The 21,458-nt window shown below is 40.5% G+C and overlaps 1 protein-coding gene across 9 annotated transcripts in view; it reads left to right on the top strand.

Moving 5' to 3' along the window:
- Positions 1-21,458, top strand: part of PTPRT (protein tyrosine phosphatase receptor type T) — a 474,436-nt gene that overhangs the window by 90,805 nt on the left and 362,173 nt on the right. Inside the window, exon 1 of one of the 9 annotated variants that reach the window (XM_074843014.1) lies at positions 3,798-4,093. The exons of the other annotated variants lie outside the window; for them this stretch is intronic. The gene's annotated coding sequence lies outside the window, so the exon portion shown is untranslated. Of the gene's footprint in view, positions 1-3,797; positions 4,094-21,458 lie in introns of those variants that run through there. 9 annotated transcript variants of the gene reach the window in all.

Here is a 21,458-nt window from a genome sequence, read left to right as displayed (position 1 = left end):
TAGCAACCAGGGATTTTTGCAGGCTGGCAAACTCTCCCACAGCAAACCCAGCGAAACAGGTGTTGGCCAAGGCTTTTAGTTTTGCCAGGGATGCTCCAGCTATAGCCTCCAGAAGAGGATTGGCCCCCAGCTGTCGGATCCTCCTTGCGAGCGATGTTCTGCCATTGCATCCCGTGGGTCAGTGCAGCCCACGATTAGTGTTTTGTCTCCTGAGGATTTAGGCTGAAAATTGAAATGAAGTTATTAGGGCTCCCGTTTCAGAGTATAAGTTAAACGTGCAGAAGGGCTCAGAAAGCCCCGACTTGTCTTTCACACACACAATTTTGTGGTGGTGTGGTATTTTAAGCAGGTGTTTTTTTCTTTCACATTAAGTGTGAATGACTGTGGTTGGAAGCTCAAACGCCTCATTACCTTATGTCCTCCAGATTGTTTCACTGATCCACGTTTTTTCTAATAAGCTGGGGTAATACCCAGCACACATTACCTTTGGATGGTAAGGAGTGTAAAAAATAGTTAGGCTTAATAATTTAGATCCATGAATTGCCACTGAAATAAACACCCTGGGCAAGTAAACTCAGAACTGTGCTATTCTGTTTTTATATATCCTCTGTTAAGAAAGGAAAAAAACTGCAAGCTTTTCTTAATCCTGTCTCTGTAGGCAGCCAGTGAGATGTCTTGCTGACGGTTGTACCAAGGGGAGAGGGAAAGCTTTCCATAAGCATGACTTTGTCAGCGCTTGGATGGGTGCAGCGATCCTGGCAGCTCCAGGCTGGCAGTGGGGAGATGCGCTGTCAGGTTGGGTTCCCATTTCCATCCCTCCTTGTGGTCTCAGCATCACAGCTGTGTCCTGACAGTTGCTTTTACTGTGAGACTGGAGAAAAGGGGATGTTTTTTAGACTGTAAAATCAGGCCTTTGAACTTGTATTGCAAAAGGACTTTGGGGTTTCTTTTTCTGTGTAGAGAAGGGCTTCCACATTGCTACAACCCACCAGTCATGTATCAGGAACTACAGTGCACTTACGCTGTGATTATAATATTCTGCTCTCCACATTATTTATCTACTGCAGGACGTGTTACTTAATGAGGGGAAGGGGAGGAAGAGAGTCTTGCCAAGTGTGTCTCTTTCATTGGTAGCAACGAATGAAGTGTAAAATAGTCACTGAAGAAAAAGTTGTTTTGGTACAAAATTATTTACCCTGTTTTCTTGCTGAGGAAAGAAGGTAAAATAAAACTACTAGAGATCAAAATGTATTGTTTTCCTCCCAGCACAACATTCAGTAATATAAAGATGTGAACTGTAAAGTATGAACTGGTATTTGTAATATTTAGGAAGAGCTGGCTACCTGACAGCAGCATGGACCTGCCTCCTCCCGTATGCTATCCAGTCTAACGTGGTTTTGTAAGAGACAGGTGAAATTAAGAAATACTGATTCTTAGCAAAGTGCTCAAATTCATAATGTATACCCAAGTCTCTTCAGACTTGTTGTAGAAGTGTCACTGGATATCAGACTACCATACCATGACAGGATTGAAAAGGCTCTGAACAACCCTAATTGCTGATTTTGGATGTATCTATTTCTGCTCCGAGGTAGAGTCTGGAGGCAGAGGCCAATGTTGGGCTTTTTGTTGTGTGGGTGGGGTTTTTTTTCTTGTGTGTGTTTGTTCGTTTTTTAAAAAAGAAATTGGAGAAATTGGAGCTTTAAGGTGCTTGGTAGCTGCTTAGATGCAAATGTTCCATTTCTTCTGTGTCCATATCTGATTGACAGAAGGAGCAAAATCTTAGAGGTCTCGAACTACCCAAATGTAAATGATCTTTCACTGATGAGCACATGTAACTGGGGTCTTTGTTCAGCCCCTGGTGGAATATTTTCTCTCTAAGTACAGTTCCTGTTTTGAATAGTTTGTATGTTCTGCAGGTCATACTCAGAAAAGTATCCATCCGCAGATTACCATACACCTTTAAAGCAGCGCATCTATCTACTCCCCGTGGTGTCGAAGCAGTATTTATTTCTGCTAGACCTGGAGGGCTCCTCTGGGTGAAGTGGCAGGGTAGAAACCACGGTGCTGGGAGCCGAGTTCTTTCAAGCAGAGATGATTTGATTATGATCCTGCTGGATGTTCTCACTCTGCCTGTGCTATTGAGACACTGATGAGAAGTGAGGGGATGGACGTGGTACTTGTCTGAAACGAGCTTTAGCTAAGTCCACATGCTGGTTGAACAAATCAGCAGGGCCTATGATTTCTCCCTACTGAGTAGGAGAGATGGATTCAGGTACCGTGCCAGCCACTTCTCCTCCTCTTCCAGTCACAAATGTACAGAAATGTTCTTTTGCTCCCTGTACCCTGCAGAGATTAGAGTCCAATAATTAACCCAGTCTGAGTGCTCAGAGTTGCAGGAGGATTCAGTGCTTGTTTTTGCTGATAAAACCTTGAACTAATCGTGTAATCACTTGTCTTATTTAGCCATCTGTACAGGGAAGTACTAGGGGTGTTACTTAGCACTTAGAAAACATTTTCAAGCGAACCAAAAATAAAATCTGGAAGTTCAGCATGGCATTTTGTCAGGCTTTTCCCCAACACAGGATTAAGTCTGTCTGATCTTCAGAGGACAAAAGTCCAGGGCTGGAGATCCAGTAGCCTTCCCAGACGAACTGGTCCCATTGCTGGACTCTACTTTTAAAGAGAGATTTGTAAGCATCTCCCCTCTGCTGTGGTCCTCCACAGTTAGTTATGAAAATGCTTCCAGATGCTTCGAAAGCTTTCAGCATTGTGCCAGGCCACATTTTGTTTTGAAGTGTCTGATGCTTCATTAAGAATTTCTGAATCGTTGGGGAACTACTGTATTTACAAAATAAGGAGAACAAAAAAAAAAAAAAAAAAGGACCTCTCCAAAATGAACGTGTTTCAGAAACAAGGTTTAGAATCTATATGACAAGACAGTGTTGAAAGCCTCACTAGAGTCTAGATATCTAGCTTCTGTTATTGCTTTATCCAACAGTTTGTTACATGGCTATGGAAAGAAATTAGATTGATCCTTGACAAATCTGTGTTGGCTGTTACTCATCTCCTTATCCTCCAAATTGCATATAGGTGGTTTGTCTACCAACATGTGCTATCACTTTGAGGAGGAAATTCAAGATGACTGGTCTATAATTAGCTGGCTTTTTGGTTTTTTTTAATAGGTACTATGGTTTACCTTTGTGTATCTTCTAGATTCTCATCAATCCTCTAAGCTTTATTCAAACAAAACAACGAAACCACCAGTTCTGAGAATTTTATCAGGTCCAGCCACGTTACGGACATCTGACATTTGTAGATATGTTCAATTCCCCCCACCCCCCCCATTTTACCTGCTATCATAATACTGTTTTCTTACTAGCTTCTGTAAGTGTGACCTCTTCACTGCAGTACAGTGTTTTCTTGTCAGCTTTTATAGCCTATCTTTAGTTATTTCTGTGCCACTGGTCTTTCCAGTTTTGATCTTCACCTGCCCCTGCTGTGTTTTTGAGCTCACTTAAGTAACATGGTCCAGTTTCACTTTCTTTAGACTTCCTGCTTGCACATGAGGTCACTGAAGAATTTTTGATTCGGTTCTTTCAGTTTCTCGCTGCCATCTATTCTCTGTGCTGTGAAAGTTTGCTTTAAAGAACTGCAAGATTTCCAGAACTGCTGCTACCTTCTGGCTTGTTTCACTTGGCAAATTATCTGCCAATCATCTGAACCCACCAAAACTGCTTTTTTCAAAAGTTCATTGTTTCTGCTGTTCTTGTTCTTCTTCCATGAGCTGTGAACTCTACCCCTTCATGGTTGCTATTGTTAAAAATTGTTTCAGTTTTCATATTATTGACCGCTTTCACTTCATTTGGTCAAGTTAAAGCTAAAGAGTCTTCTAGTTACCTTTCTCCTTGTGTGTCAAAAAATGGTTCCTAATATATTTATTTCCAAAGCCTTTTTTTTTTTTTTAACAGTTGGTGATGGCTTATATTACTTTTCCAACAAAGTGGTGGTCCTATCACTGCAGTTATCCAAGCATTGATCATGGTTCTGTCATCTGGGTTAAAAATTTTTCTGCATGGTTGATCTCAGTCCAAAGGTAAGAACCTGCAAAAACCGAAAAATGTAATAGTGTGCTTGTAGAAGAAGTATGGTTAGCAGAGCTGTAACGGGCTGTGTAATCAGGGTTGCCCTCTTTTCCTCATCTTTCCACAGCTGTTAAGGTTGCCCAGAATAGGGAATATTTTCTGCTAAGCTGCAAAGCATCTGGATGAGGGATGATACGTTATGAAGAAATTAATCCAGCACCCATTTGCACTCCAGAGAACAAATCCCAAACAGCACCATCATATAGAACTGGTTTTCTGCTTGCGTGGTGTGCTCATCTATGGGTTAAAGAAGGTAATTTAGCTCTAAGGAGCTGTAAGTGAGGATGGAATGACTGATGGGCTTTGCTCACTATTATCTAGGGTTAGATTTTCAAAACGGAACAGAGGGGTTCAACCAAATATGAATGAGAAGGAATGCCTTGCAAATAGTGGGGGGATTAGAAACATCTCTCCTCCTCCGGCACTAACACAGGTTTCATTACTAAACACTTCTCTCTTACTGTTTGATCTGATTGCAATTTAATTTTTTTGGGTTCCTTCCAGAAGGAGCTTGTGCCTTCTGTCTCTGGCACTTTCCACCTCATCCTCGCAGGAGAAGGGAGCACCTAATTAGATTTCATGTTCCAACCTAGGAACAAGCTCTGGTTTTGGCTGCCATGTCACAAAACCATAGTGAGAGGTTGAGGGGGAGATGAGAGAAAATAGTGATTCAGGCAGATGTTACAACTTTACAAAAAAGAGGAAAAAAAATGGGAACATGTTACCCTTCTCTAATTGTTGCAGCATTGCTTAATATCTGACTTTTTGGGGGGGCATACAGCAAGCTATAGAGTACTCAGGGCTTTGACTTAAGGTTAAAGATGAACATCCTTATTCTCAAGAGCACAGAGCTCTCCGTGCCTTCTCAAGGCACAGAAGGGATAAAGGCAGAAAATTTCAAGTTAAATGAAGAACACTTCAGACTGCTTCAGAAGACCGTAGGTATTCAGCTCTGTTTTCACCTTTTCCTTCCACCAGTGAACCTGGTGTGCTCTCTGATCCTGTGGCAGCTAGAAGTGCACCCATTGATGCCTGTTCAAAGTGACATGTCAGTGGAATTACAGGAACTTCATTTCAATTCTTGGCTGAGAAATAATGAACAATGAGTTTAGGGAAAACCAGACTAATAAGAGATCTTAAGCAATGTGGGTTTTTAGAGCTATGTTACGTACCTTTAATCTTTCTGAAGATTATAGGGTGACAGGATTTTCTAGAAATGGGCAGGATTGTTAAAACAGTGTGTGGAGATCAGCTGTGAAATGACTACTTTTATCATAACCCCTCAAAGAGACCTCTCTTTATGCTGTTGGGAGATAAGCGTAGGTTGTACCTAGGAAGTTATAATAAATGCTAATTGTGTTTAAGAATTACTTCTAAAACTGCTGCTTTTTCTATTTCTAGGGGGGAAAGAAGGGGAAGAGGGTAGAATTGTGACTCCTTTGAATGGTGACTGAGCTAATTGACAAAACATGTTATTAGACTGTGTGTTTAAAATGTTTTTCTGTGCTTTGTAATAGATTCCTCTAGTTTACAGAAACACGCTTTGTTTAGAAACAGTTATGGTTGCATGAGAACTTGCTTTGCCCACCCACATGGTTGCAAACACAAATATATTAAGAATGAGGAAAAATGCCACCGTTCTTCATCATTTTTAGCTGCTTTCATAATATCTACTGAGGTACATGGTTCCTTTGCTTGCAGCAGGTACCAGAAGGCAAACGTGTATCCTGCTGTCACCCAGATTTTTTGGTTATGTAGTGAGTGACGCTGCTGTGGCAGTGGGTTGAGATGTTTTCTCACAACTGACAGTGCAGGTTTGCAGGTCCTTTGTGGTGGCATTTCATTTTCCTGCTTTTTAATCTGGGTCATGGGCAACAAACGTGACTGTTCTGGCTGACCAGTTAAGGTTTGCTGCCTGTGTAGCTTTGTCCTCTCTGTAGGTGTGATGAATGGGGTATGTGGGATATGTAGACAGCCTTTAAAAAAAGGCATTATAAAGAATAAAAGGTTGGGTCACCTTGTGGCAAAGGAGATCAAGGATTAAGAAAATGGCTCGTTCACAAATTCTACCTGTCTAAAAGCTTTACAAGACAGTAGCCTGGCAGACTGGCCTAACTGAGCTGCTTTGTCTCACCCTGATGTCTTGAACTAGACTTGCCAACACAGTACCTTTGCTCTCTGGAGAAATGTTTGCTGCTGTTCTTATCACAGGTTCATAGCTGTGACAGCATACATCCTCGCTCTCCTGGAAGCAAGGCACCTTCCCAATAAGTAACTGAGTCTATTGCATCTTTGTGACCCTTGATGGGTTTTGTTGGAGGCATAATCTTTTTGCCCTCTTTTGCTTCCTGTACCCTGAAATTCTGATTGTAAGATAGCCAGTGCCACAACAGAGCATTCAAAATGTAGGTTAGTATTAAGTTATGGGAAATTGTCCCCCCTATATGTTTTTCCAGTCTGGATGGATGTTGCCAGGAACTCTGTGCAAACTCTTCCCTTTGGATTTTGTGTCTGTCCCAGGAGCAGGTTTTGCTCCTGTTTGTGCTCTCCCATCCTGGGCAGAGGGAAGGAAACGGCATACTAAAGCCTACTTTTGATGAAAGGAGCTGAGTCTACAATAGCTAAATATTCCCCCTGGGTCTTTACAACTGTCAAGGAAGAAACTGTGGTTTTTTTGTGAAAATTCTACTCCAAGCATGTGCAATATAAACAGTGCTCCTGCTCCCGTCCCTCCCTTGTGTCACCATGCCATCTGAAGAGCTTAATGAGGCTCAAGTAAGCAGGAGGCTGAGAGATGTGGCTGTCAGTATCCCCATAGGCGGAGTGAGCTCTTCTGCCAGCAGTGACAGCAGGAAAGGACAGCATTGCCTGTTTTACTACCTGTTTGATGGTTTATATGCACATATACTGGGACTAGTAATTTTTTTTTACTGTAAGTTGCCCATGACACTTTTACTGCAAACATTGTGTAAATGCTGTGAACCCCTCTGTGGGTCTGGGTGTCTCTCCAGGAGCAGCATCGCCTGCTAAAGGTGAGATCTGGTGCCAGCCTTTGACCTACCTCTGAAACTTGTGTTTATAAATCCATCCCATGGTATTTGTTCTCTGGAGCAGACTTCAAGTAAAACGTCATTATGCATAAAGCAGCTACTAGGGAAGGGATAAAACATCGAGTAACTGATGTTAACACATGATGCGAAGTGCCACGGGCCACAGAAATTTAAGTATTCTGTGTGGGGACTGAACTTTGTGCTGCCAGGCAGAGCAGCAGCACCACCCAGTACTCAGGTCGGAGGAGGTAGTTTGTAAAGAATAGTATGTTCTAGCCTATATAGGTAGACTGGAAACTATAAAGAAAAAGCTGATGGTGTTGCGGAGGTTACAGACTGCTGCTAGTTGGGGAAAGCTTGAATTACATTTTGTGGGAACAAAAAAAGAACTTAATCCAACAACTTCATTGACTGAAAAATACAGAAGTGGAAGAGTGAAAGTCCTGGTCACTTGGGGAGAAGGGGGAACATTCAAATTGTAGGATAGCTTAAAATTGTACCTTCTGTGTGTCAGATAAAAGAGAGGAAGATAGCTGAAATCCTGCACTAATAACTGTGACTACTGTTAGTCTGTATGCAGGAATGTTGTTTTGATGGGGTCCTCCTTCAGGCAATTATACCTACTAAATGTCAGCAGTGACATCAGTTAATTATTACAGTGGTATCAAAAGCTTCTACACTTTAAAAGCCCTGGAAAACCATAACTATGAAGCAGTATCTATTGCAACTTGCAAATTCTTTGCTACAGGGAGGTTAACCCTGCATGATCCTTCTGTCTTCTGTATTAGGGTCTCCATTTAAAAAAAAAAAGACATGAGAAAGTTGCAGTCACATGGCATGATGAAACAGCTGTGTTTAACTGTTCTTCCCTGTGCAAACTGCCAAAAGAAAAAAAAGAGGTTGTTCACAAGGTGTAATAAACACTTTCTATTGATGCACTGGCTTAGTTTATTTGAGCTTTTTTACATCATTGCAATAGAAATCCTGATCAGCCATATCTCTACAACAGGAAATTACTTATTACAAGCAGGAAAGTACAAATACATAGAAGGTAATTTCTCTCAGGTCTTGAGAGAAAGGTAAGTGGCTTACAGGGAATTAGGAGAGGGCAGTCTAATTGGGGGTACAGGTAGGGAGACTGGGCATTCAAAACCTTTCTTGTTGATTAAAGAAATATTTTCCTGGGTTTCTTTCTTCCTTCTTCATGTGAAGAAAATAATAGGGCAGAATGATCAAATGTAATTCTAGGTGGATGAGTATGCTCTGTTATACAGAGGACAGTGGCAACTGCAGGGCCAGAAATGCCCTTTGAAGCTTATAAACCCTCCACCAGTACTGTTGGCTACAAAAGAAAATTTGAGACCTGTGTATGTATTTGTATTTTGGATGCAAGGTGTAGAAATAATTTGTAATTGCACACTTCAAATCTCTGTGCATTTCAAATGACAAGACAATGAGAACCATGCCTGTATTTTGTATTTAGAGCAAACATCTGTGACACTGTATCCCCACTCCCGCTCTAGGACGGGCAGAACAAGCAGGGAGCTACACACTGCATTTTGGTACCTTTTCAGGTTTGAGAGACCTTAGAGTATCTCTACAGACATTTTTAGCTGGCCAAATCGGTCATCTTCTGCGACCTACTTCTCATCAGGTAAGATCAGATTCTTATCTACAGGAGTGATAGCCTGTGATCTATGCCCACATTTTCAATATAGCTGCTGCTGAGGCACAGCTGACCGTATTAACAGGCAGTGGTTTTAGCCTGAGACCTAAGCTTCACTTACACGACAAGCTACCTTTACCAATGTTGCTCTGTCTCTTTTCCTTGATAATTTTTGAAGCAAATAACCAACTTCAGCCAAATTCTAAACAGAAGTTAGTCTTGGGTAAAATTTTGGAAGGGTGGGGTAGGGGTGAAAGTAGGTAGGAAGGAGACACCCAGATTAGCTGATACGCAGCTCTGCTGGGTTCTGCTCCAGCTGGCTCAGGTCCGTGAGCTGTGGCTTTGGGAGGGGATGGGGAGGTGCTGACATTACCTTGTGGGAATGTAAGGAGATAAAAGGGACACCTCTTCAGAAAGCTTATTTATGTTGAATACATTACATTATGGTTTAGGTGGTTGGTTGTTCTTGTTGTTGACATGTTTTAATGATGCTATTAATTCCCTATTAATTAGCTTCGCTTTAGACGACTTTATTACTGCTAACAGCCCTTTCACTGTGACCCTTTTTGAGAAGCAGTCTCCTGGTTCAGCAGCCATAGGTGTGTGTTTGTGCTTTTCTGTTGTATCATGCTAAAAAGTGGGAAGGTATTTGCCCTGTTCTGGTTTGCAGTCTTAGGTGGCAAACGCTTTTTTTGCTGCACTCCAAAGGAGTAAGTCTCTACCTCGGAAACTACTTTTATGGTTCCTTTCAAATTAGCTGTGTATTTAAGTGCTATGTTATACCACATTAAAAATTCAGAAATTTGACTTCATCCGTGGAGAGGCTTTGAGCAGAGTATACTCACCCTCATGAGGACTTCTACATAACGGCTTCAAAAGTAGTTCATTTTGGCTGGCACACTTTAGGCTGAAATTGCTGGTTGTGAGTGTGTGGAACCAGCAATTTATAACTGAAGGGCTTGTGAAATCTGCCCGACAGTGGAGACCTCCAGCCTGTCTCTGGCTTGCCCTGAGGTATGATTCCTTATTGAGGGTCATCAAAGCTAATGTTATGGCTGAATCTTTCATAGCTGCTGTTCCTTTGAAGTCCACTTGGCTTGCCTTGTCATTTGCCCTCAACCAAATAGGGAAAAAAGTGAAGTCACTGGCGGCTTCTGCTTTGGATTACGCTGTGCAATTCAACTCCGATCTTCAACCTGGTGAAGTCAGGTTGAAGTTCATATTTTTCCTCTGGCTTCAGTGAACTGCAAAGGGATTCCTTCTCTCTCTGAACTGTTTTTATCTACTCTATTAATATTTTTGGGTTTGTTTCTCTTTGTTAGAATGCAGGACTCCTTATGCTGCTTTCTTTCTGAGGTATGGCTAGACTTGTCTCCATTCCATGTAAGCCTCTAATAACATTATATGTTTAAAAAAAATCAGAAAAACCCCACAAATCGAACCCCCCAGGCTCTCCTCCTGTCTCCCCTCCAAAAAAACCCAAAGAAAGAGTTCCAGATTGAGTCGAGTGTTATTTGGGTCTCATTAGCCTTGTGCCTATACATTATTTGGGCGTCTGTTGTTAGAGATATTTAAATGAGTAGAGAAGAACTCTTCTTTGACAGCCATATGCTTTGGAACAAATCTAGTTGTTACTTTTGCCTTTTTAGCTGGAGCTGTCTACAGACATCATACTGCTCAGTATTTTTGCTTCAGAATATATGTATCTGTTTCAAAGCTTGTGCTTATTTGCAATCCTGGATTTGTACACAGTTGATTATTTCCTACCTGAATGAAAATCATCTCAGGAGGTATTACAGATGCAATTTTTATTGCAAGACAGCGTGCATCTGTAAACATACTTTCAGCGAATATTTGTACACAGAGTTTAATGTTTTCTTTTTGTGAAGAGAGTATGCCAGAAATGACTCTATTTAAGAATTGTACACCTGGTATCAGTGTGATTAGAGGCAAGATTGCTTCCCAGTTTTAGAAAGAGTTTTTGCTGTTTGCTAACTTGTTGCCATGGTGGCACTAGTTTTGTTTCTGTAAATTTAGACTGTGCCTTCTTTGTTTTTAAAGCTGTATCAGTACTGTATTGGCTGCTTAGAGTTCAGATTGCTTGAATTCTCATTGTTTAAACAGGCGAGTCTGAAGATCTTGTACATAGAACTGGCAGATAAATGTTTAAATGGCTTACCAGAAAACTGCTATAGTCTTATCCCCCCACATCCAGGAGTTTTATCTTATTGGTTCCAAATTGCATTTTTTTTTTTTAATTCACTTTTTGTTTTCTTCAAACAAGCGAGGGTAACGACTGAAGGTCCTGTCATCCTGTGAAGAGCAGAGACCTGGCTGCAGTTTGCTTTCTTCTTATTTTAGGCAAGTGGTAGGCATTAAAGAAAGTAAGAAAGTATTGTCTCCATCCTTTCTATCCTCATCATTTCAGGAGCTGGTTCATTTGACTGAAAAAGGGCATGTATTTCATGGACCTAAATCTTCTGGTTATAGCTCTTATGGAGGAGGTGATTGGGCAACTGAGAATTTTTGGATGAATTGAACAGCGTGGAATCACAGGCAGTGTGAAGTAAACCAGCACATCCCTTCGTAGTAAACCAGCACATCCCTTCGTAGCCCTCTGATAACACGTTTAGGCAATTGAATATTTGACAATGGGTGAGAAATGGAAGAGTTTGGGTTTGTGTAAATACTCCAAATGAAAAGTGATAATTTCTGCATCATTTTTGATGTGCTAATGATAGCAGTGGTTTTATTGTGTTCCGCTGTCAGTAATGTCTGGAAATCAAGGTTACTCGGGTTGTCTGTATTTTCTGCAGTGTTGGAAAAAAATTTCTCCTACCTACTGGCTATGCCTCGGGGTCTGTTCAGGTCTACAAAGCTTCTGAGGACTTGGGGTTTGGTTTGCTGTTTGCAAAACACATCAGGAAAACAGCTGATGATACCTATATGTGGCTGTTGCACTGTTGAATAGAAGGACTGACATTTTTAATGACACCTCCTCTCCTGTGCAGGATGTCTAAACAATACAATTCATGTGAAAGAGAAATTAATTTTCTTTGCTCAACTGAGGTTGTTTCTTCTTCTCATGTTTGTTTACTTGGAGAATGCTACACAGGAGAAAAGGATCCAAAGTAACAATTTAGGAATTTTTTTGAGCCCCTAAGAAGTACCTGGTGCTTGTAGTACCCAGAAGTAAGGCTTTCAGTACCCATTTTGTAAGTGGGAAAGATAGGCACAGAAATCCCAAATATCATAAGCACCAGAAAGTTCTTTCCTTCCAAAAATTAATCTTGTGAATATGTATAGTTTGCCTTGTGATTTAAGACAAACTTTAGATTTCTCACCTGAGTATTATATTTTCATTGTCACTTCCACTCAGCAGCTGGACCAGCTGTTCCTAATTCCTTCACTTTGGTTTCCCAATTACTTGCAGCTGCAGGAGGTTTGAGTGATGATTTTCTGAATATCGACAAATTCTGCAAGTGTTTCAGGGAAGGGAAGCAATAGATTTTGTGACTCCTGAGTTTAGCAAAGCTTTACTGGCTTAAAGGCTTTGTAAAAATCACTAAGAATTAGGATTTGATCTGCACTTCCATTTGTAGCGTGTGTAGGGTCACAGCTGTGAGTACAAAATTGTCAAAGAAAGTTCGATGTGTAAAAACCTCAGAGCATTCAGCAGTATTATTTATTGTTTGTTGGTTGTTTCTGTCTTCTGCTGTTGCTGCTTTGTGTATAGTGACATGATCTCAGGTTGTGCCAGCGGAAAAATTTCTTCATTGAAAGGGTTGTCAAGCATTGGAACAGGCTGCCCAGGGAAGGGGTTGAGTCACCATCCCTGGGGGCATTTAAAAGACATGTAGATGTGGTGCTTAGGGACACGGTTTAGTGGTGGCCTTGGCAGTGCTGGGATAACGGTTGGAATCGATCTTAAAGGTCTTTTTCAACCTAAATAATTCTATGATTTTCTCTAATGCCGGCAATCCCGGCAGCTGGAGAAAAGGCTAAAATGGCAACGGTGTGAGTCAGGGGTGTGTCAGGGGCAGCCTGTGCTTTTGAAGGCAGCTGCTCTCGAGGGGGTATGAATCTCCCCTCTCCTAGGATACCCCCAGCCCTGGCCCTTCTTAATCTGCAAAGCGTGGGTGCTGCTCCAGAGCTCCGGTGAAGGACATGCCGTACTGATACCGCAGGTTTTTTTAACCACTGAGTGAGCAAAGACATTTCTCTGCAGAACATGTGTTGTGCAGCTTTGCTTCAAGAGACAATGAATCTCCTTATAGTGCTCTGGCACGGGTTATTTATTTGTAAAGCAGAATTTACATGTCCTAAAAATAGGTGAAGTGACACTGGCCCCACGAACCAGGAAAAGTAGATTTGCTGGAAATGTTTAGAGATGGAACATAGCATTGCATTTCAAAATGATAGCACTTTGATTTTTGGGAAGCATTAGAAAAATTGAGAATTTTCCATTTCCGCCCCATTTGTGGAATTTCTCTGTTCAGCCAGTCACTTTCTGTGATGTAAAGTGGACACATATCTGTCTTAACCTCTGTGGGGAACTGATGCTGTTTAATTTGAAAGACAGTTTGAAGTTACTTGTATTCCTCTAGAACAATCAAATCGTCTCTGAGGAATTCTTGAATTACAAGATCAAGTAATTGCTTGAATGCACTGAGCATGAGGATATTCCTTGTGAAGCAGGAGCTGCTTGTATTCCTGCATTGTGTGAAGGAAGAAGAAATCCTGGCTTTCCTAATTGCAGCTCAGATAACAGGGCAAGATGGTCCTGATGGCCACAGCTTTTCTGTGCATGTGGTGGCAGGGAAGAGTGCACCAGGTGGGAATGGCTGTGGTTATTTCCCCACATAGCTTTCTTTTCCAGATGACACTCAAAGCTGCAGGTGGTGGTGGCATGCGGTAAGCTCCTCTGGAAACTGCAACAAACCAAATGAATGTTTTGCTGTCATGCTGTTTCTTTTCCTCCCAGTACCCCATGATGGTCTGTCTCCAGAGTGCTTCTCGCTAACAGCAGCTGCTGGCTGAAATTTTGATAAGGCCTTTGGTATTTTAAATTCAAGAATCTTCAGATATTTAAGATCTGTTTATTAAAAAAAAAAAAAGCACCAGATGCTTAGTGTGGGGTGGGACGTGGAGAAAAGAGCATAGGAATTTTAAGTAAGCAAATGCTGTGTATTTAACAAAGGGTGGTTTGATCTGAGGCAGCAGTATGAGGCATTTTCAGGAAATTCTGTATGTTATGTTCCCCTGTAGCCCCAAATGTTTCTATAGTCAGTCCTTAAATGCACAGCAAAGAGGTCTTTGTGGAGTAACTGTGTTCCTAGTGGCTGCTTTGTATTTAAGTTACTACCAAGTAGGGTCAATGTAAGCTTTTGTGGGCAGGTGCACAAGCAAAAGCTTTCCAAGTCTGTTCAGGTTTTTGCACTAAAATGAGCTTTGCCATTCTAATTGTGTTTGTGTGAAAGGGTATTGCTGCTCTACTGCATGCCAGAATCATGATAGTGATAAAAATGCCAGGAGATTGTGTAACACTTGCAGAATGGGATGAAATAGAGTTTGGCACTTCTGGGTTCTGTTTCATGGAGTTGGCAAGTGTCTAAATATCTTACTTGGAATGCTGAAAACTTAGCAATTTTTTTAAAAAGCAATTTACCAAGGGATTAAGTGAAGTTTCTGCTTGTGAAACTGTATTAAACCTTCCAGGAACTCTTGTGCAATGCTACAATAAGTTAAAGTCCCAACATCCTATCTATTCTGCTGTATGACAGTAGTTGGAACCAGCGGTCATTTTCTTCCACAGTCATGAAAAAATCACTTTTGTGGGATTTATTTTGTTTTGGTCCCTCCCCTCGCCAAGTTTTTATAATTTCTTGGGAAGATCAGAATTTTGCTCATCAAAGAAGAAATAGGAGGGAAGGATCTGCACCAGAAAGAGCAGCGAGTTAGCTTTTGGGTCCGTGCACAAGCCCACACAAACACTTGAGCGGAACAGCAGTGTAGGTGGGGAGGGTGTTAAAGCTGGTAAGGGCTCGGGGATGCTTTGATATGACTGTGTAGGAAGGGAGGAAGAGAGGGAGCTCACACTTGTACCATATATTCTGTTTTTTAAAAAACGACTGTCCATTCCACAGCCTTAGAAGATATATCAAATTAACTCCCCTCTCTCCCCATGCGTAGTTTTAATATGTCCACTTGTATTGCAGAAAAAATGCGATTAAACCCTTGCTTTCACCAAGGCGTCTGTATGGTGAGAACATTTGTTCATTCGCAGCAGTGGCAAGGCCACTAGCTGTAAACTTACTTCAATCTAATTTTTCTCTGTTCCTGGTTCTGTAGTTGACTTTTTAACTGAAATTTTCAGCTCTATAAATTAAATTTAAGCAGTGGATTTTTTTTTCCCCATCTAGGATTATCAGTTAAAAGGGAAAATGGGGGGGGAAAGCACAAACACTCCTTCTTGCTACTCTTTCTTGATTTGAATTCTGTGTGATGCTGTTAGTATTAGAAAAAACATGGAGCAGTCTGGAAGGTGAAACCTAGAGCTGTCACTGCTGGTGACAGGTGAAAGGAGGGGGGGTGATACCGGTTGTGGTCAGTTTAATATAACAGAGAAGGAAAGAAGAGACAATATGGTTGTTTCAGTGGTAGATAATCCCTTCAAGCAGTATTAATTAAACTCAGTTTCAGAAAGTTGTATTAAAATCATTCTTCAGAAAATCCACCATCAGAAGCCACTTCTGAAGCTAAATCACATTTTCCTAATACACTGAGCAGTTGCCAAAGGAGGTTCTTCAAACCTGTCTTGTCTCTCCATGTGCATGTTCTGCTCCTAATGCCCTTAGCTACTTTTATTCACTTATTTGACAAGTTAACTCTTCCTGGTATGCAGTGTTAGGGAGGTCTGCAAACAAGCCCAAATTAAAAGTCTGTCAGTATTTAAGTTTCTCACAGTTCAGTAAAAAGCACTGCTTTTATTGCAGCATTATCCTTAACACCAGATAATTCTATGAAAAGGTCTAAAAAGTAACACTTGGAAGACTTTTTCACGTAATCTAAACTTATGGCAAGCATTGCCCCAAAACAAATGCCTTTTCCAGAAATACTGCTTTTCCCTCTGGAAGAGAAATCTGGTTATTCTTCTATTTAGGCTTACTTTTCTAAGAGAGAATTTGAAGGGGAAATGACTGACCTGCTAATTGATCGATCTTATCCATGACTTTAATGTAGTCACCTAAGGATGCATTTGAATTGCCTATAGACACATCTATCCCAGGATTCCACATTATGAAGCGTTTCCAACATCGTTTGCCTTTCAGGGAATTTTAAACCTAAATTGTAAGTGTAATCTTGATAGTCACAAGCAGTAAAAGTTTGCTCACTTGTGAATGCAAACATGACAGTGGAGTGTGCATGTGAATACAATCTTATATCAGAAAGTAAACTGCCAAGTTCTGCAGTTGTACTCTGTATATTAAGTGGGAGCAGAGCTGCACGTGTTACCAGACTTAAGGCTTATCATCTTGCTGCTGAGCTGTAGAGCAAGGGAGCATCAAACACGTTTGGTGCATTAACTGCTAGGGAGCTTCTGAGCTTGCAAAACCCCAGAAATGGGCAAGGGAACGCTTACAGATGGAAGTCTGCTTTCTCTTCTGGTGTAAATGAACCTGTCTGAAGTGAACGTAAATGATGATACAGGATCATGGCATTTGTTTCAGCTGAATGCAGTGTTTCATACCTTAGGAGAAAAAAAACCGACCAGTAACTCTTTCCTCAAAAGCTGTATTTGTCTTGAAAATTCCTGTTTGCTGTTGTATGGTGAACATTTGAGATCTTAGAGGAAGTTAGTGTATCCATTACTTTCTAGTTTTCCAGGAGTAGTAGCAGCATGGAGAGTAGAACATCACTCCTATAACCTGTCTCTCTTTATAGATGGGTGAAGGTAGTGGTGGTATGAACTTTGTCAGTCAAGCTTTTGCTAAGGCTTTAGCATCTTGCAGGCAGAGCAAGTGTGTTACTTGTGGGGGCTTTCAAGCAGATCATGCTTCTTTAAAGGTCATACAAAAAAGGAACACAACTTAATTAAAAAAACCTTAATAATAATAATAAAAAAGGTAAAGAAGGGGTAGTGCAGTAAACTATTTTGTGTATCTCCTGGCAACCTTTTCAACATACCCGGTGTTAGTGGTTAGTATATATAATAGCTTAAGAGTTCATGAAGTCCACAAAGCTCGTTAAAAACAGGTGAAGCCTTTTTGGTCTGTTGTAGAAAATCATGTTAGTGGATAGAATTATGTGACCTTTGTAGGAGCCTAGAAATATGCTAAGCTAACTGAAAAGTCATACAAGATATTAAATAAACAAACTAAATCCCCTGGTAGACACACTTATTCTCATGTATGCAGATATCTTTTTAAAAAAATCTTAAATGACTAATGGTACTTTAGAATTCTGTGGTGGGGTGTTTTTTGTTGTTTTTGTGGGATTTTGTTGGTTTTTTTTTTGTTTTGTTTTTTTGTTTTTGTTTTGTTTTTGTTTGTTTTTTACCTATTATTTACCTGTTAGGTTACCTATTGCCTGCCTTGCATGAAAAACAGAGCAGTGACTGTTATTTGTGTACGTGTTTTTTCACACTGAAGGAAAAGCAACAGCTACTACCGTTCCAGGTGTAATGTAGATCAACATCCTGAGTTTTACAGTTAGCAGTCAGAGGATAGAATCTCTTTTACTAGCTATGTGTATGAATATGCTTATTTTTATATGTATATTAAAAAGTAAACTTTCAAAGCCAGGGTAAGAACCAGCGTGCTTTCTACGTGTAGCGTGCATCAGCAATATTGTGAAGTTCTCCTAAGATTCAATGAGGGGAAAATCTAAGTTTGTAGTAACTAATAAAGGTGCTAATGAGTTACTAATTCCAGATTATTGATGCTTCATGTCAAAACAGTAACTTCAGATTTGAGAAAGTCAAATGGAAACTTGTTAAATGAAGGGTTTTAGAACAAGTATACTTGTTCCAATGTTTTTCATTGTCACTTTCCTATCTGTTAAATACTGTGTCAATATAACAGTACTGGAAATCAGATTCTATTTAATAATTGCCCAATTTAATCAGTACCAGCATGCTAGCCAACTTGACTTTATCTAAGATACTAAATCACATAGTCAACACCTTTAATATCATTAAGTGTGGAACTGGATGAATGGATGGAAGATTGGTTCAAGTGGGTATAAATGTTTTCATTCACTACTGAATCTTACCATGTTGATTGCTAAAGCTAAAGGCTAGGTGTTTGGAAATGCACTCACATAGATCCTAAAAGATAGACTTTACAAGGGAATCAGTTCATGGATATCCTGTTTGACTGGATGCTGTTGAAAAATTATTTGTGGGTTCGCGATGGGATGGACTGTTTCGAAAAAGGTAGTATAGTAGATCTATCGCAGGTTTCATAACATTTCTATAGAAGAAATGTGTTAAATGGGTGAGTTGAGGACTAACCTGGACGTTACTAGCTTTTTTGATACCTTTTTACTGTATCAGACTGGACGCATGTTAACTAAGGGATAATTCTTGAGATCTAAGGTTTTTTTTCACAGATGCTCTCAACATAAAAACAAGGAATGTGCTAATACAGGTAGTCAATCACACACAGCTGGAGGAAGATAAAATTATCAGACTGCAGGAATTAGGACTTTGAAATGTGATGGAATAAAAAAATGGGATGTAATTTAGCATTACAGAGTGCAAGGTCATGCATCTCAGGACTAATTAGTTTTTTGCTTTAAGATTAGAAATCAGTTGGAAGTGATAAGAAGCTGCTGGAGCATTAATACTAGGAGATTGAGATGAGTCTGTGAGATTTGCTCCTGAAAAGAGAATGTGTTTCTGTAAGGTGAGATGGTGAAATAAGAATGCTGTTATCTGTATAAAAAATTATTTAATCTGGAGTATTCTGTAAAATTATTTCATCTGGAATATTCTGTACAGCAGAGGTACTCCTTCAGAAGAAAGATGAATTCAGCACATCACGGATGCAAAGAACGGCCTTGACAATTATCGGCAAATTGAGAACTTTTCCTATGAGGAGACTACAAGTGGGTGGCTTGCTTAATCCAGTAAAACAGAGACTAGGAGGTGCTCCTTATGAAAACACATAGAGGTAAGGAAAGGAAAGCACGGAATGCTCCAGCCACTCCAGGTTAGAGAAAGAATGAATTGACCAGCCCTTCACTGGCTGTGAAGATCCAGAAATGTCATCACAGGACTTTTCAGAAGAACAAGTAACGGAGAGAGGCCCAGGAACAAGATGCAATGGTTTATGTGTCTTGGTACTTTCCACTAGCTGAGGCAACTCAGTATTTTACTTTCACTTGTTATGTAGGTATAAGTAAACTTCATTCTTGCATCCCCAGCTCTCGCATTCAGCAGAAGACAGTCTGTTGCAGGTTTGTGAGGACCATCCTCACAACTGTGTGCTTTAGATGAGATTTCTCTTTGGTGTGGGAACCTTGCTCTAGGACAGCCAAACTTTTCTAAAGTGAAACTGTGATTTGCACAAACTCCTTATTTTCTTTTCCTAAACAGCAATAAGCAGTGTTCCACTTTTATACTATTCTGTCCTCACCATGGTGTCTTCCAGCCTTCCCAAGAAAGCTATAAGATGATCCCTGGTAACACTGGGAAGAAAGTGGCATGTTACCAAGGGATTGCCATGTCATTGGTTATAGCTCTTTCAAGTATGCATAGCTATTTACTTCATCATTCAATGTTGCTTAAAAAAAATCAGATCATTTATCTGATTATCTGCTAATAAATGCTGTAGTTTTTACTTCAGGCATACAGCTTATGCTGTCGTCATGAATATGTGTTCCCAGCGCCTGCTGTCAACTTCAAGGAAAAGAGAGGGTCACTTTTTAATAGCTCATATTTTCATTTTCTTGTTTTCAGAGTTGAGTGTAATCAAATTCCATGTTTGTGATAATAACTCTATTAAAGAAGCGTTGTGGCAATTAGCTCTACATACATGAGAAATCTCACTGCAGAGATTGCACTGAGCTTCAGTGATTTTGTGAGGAGTGGGATCACTGAAGTGTAACTGTTTTAAAGGTTTGTAGTGTAACTAAAAGTCAGGTCAAATGTGTTCAGTAAGTCAATGTTCACACCAATCCTGCGGCTGAATGCAGATGATTTATGGCTGTATAATTTCTCTTTCTCTGGGGAAAGACTGGAGAGAAAACCTGATCTAGGCAACTCTGGTATAATCTTTATATTTGAAACCAAGTCCACTCACGTGGATTCTTTTTAGTCTTTATGCTAATAAAAGTATAACTGCTGGCTGAATATTCCTTTTTTTAAAGTCCATAGTAATTGTAGTCTCTGTTCTGCGAAATTCTATTTGTTTTCGCCATAGATGAGTGTTTTCAAATGTAGTTAAGTAACATCTTTATTTCACCTGGGACCTCATCGTCAAGTTTCTGTTCATTATCTATTCTTAAAATGATCTGAAACTGCTACAAATGCTGTGGTACAGTCAAGTATCATAACTTTTTCCTCCCTGTGAGACAGTGCCGTAGGAAAAAAAACCAAACCTGTTGTTTGATAGCCTAGTGAGAAGTCTGTCTTGTCCCAAAGTGCAGAATGTGATTTAAAGCAGTTGTGCCTCCTGGGTACAGCCTGACAGGCACGGTCATTTCCATGGAGAAACAATACACTGCAGTCCCTTTCTCGTCACTGGAACGTCAGTTCAGCACGTGGCAAATGCTCTCTCTGCAAACGGAGCGCCACTGTCCCGTGTTTGTATGGCCTTGTGTAAGGGCCAAAGTACCCCTGCCCCCCTGTTTCCAGCTATCCCCATGAAGGTAATAGCCAGAAGCTCTCAGAATATGGCTGAGACGTAGAAGTCATCGCAGAAGTTTACAGATTCCAGAAGTGCATGTAGATTCTGAAAACGATTGGGGAGATTCATTGAAAAAGAGCAGTCGCCATCAGTGAGGCTTGTTCAAGGCTGGGAAGGTGTTTCTGGGAAGATTCAATGCGTGCTTGCCCTGCTCTTGCATCTTTTCTAAGTAATGTCTAGCAGATGTCTGACATGCTTCAGCCTTTCTTCTGTTTTTGAGCTGGCTGTGTGAAACGCTCTGTTGTCTTTTCCTTTGCCAATCCCAGATATGTGTTGGTCAGGTGACTGAGAGAGGACTCTGGGGTAAAAAACACGGTCTAATGCCATAATTGTTCTAATAGGCTACAAAGTGTGTGGATAACAAATGGGGATGCCCGATTAGCTTATTTTATTATTGTTTTTAACCTTACTTTATGCAGTGTTCTAAGGCTTGCACATGAAGAGTTACAGATTTTAGACTGCCTCAGTTTAAGAGAAGGACCATAAGGCAAACACCAAGAAAACATTGCTTTCACTCCATCTCTCTTACATTTTTGGCTGCAATAGCCTAATGTGTAGTTAGCTGGAGTACCAGTATAATTTCAGTATGGTTCTAATGGGGTAAGTATATTTAATACCAATTCAGTTGATCAGAAACTGAATCTAATTTCTGAATTACTTAATATCATAATCTTTTGAAGCATCATGT

The sequence above is a fragment of the Strix aluco genome, chromosome 17 (assembly GCF_031877795.1).
Source record: "Strix aluco isolate bStrAlu1 chromosome 17, bStrAlu1.hap1, whole genome shotgun sequence".
Lineage (NCBI taxonomy): Eukaryota > Metazoa > Chordata > Aves > Strigiformes > Strigidae > Strix > Strix aluco.
The sequence above is the reverse complement of the archived record's forward strand: the minus strand, read 5'-3'. Positions and strand labels throughout refer to the sequence as shown.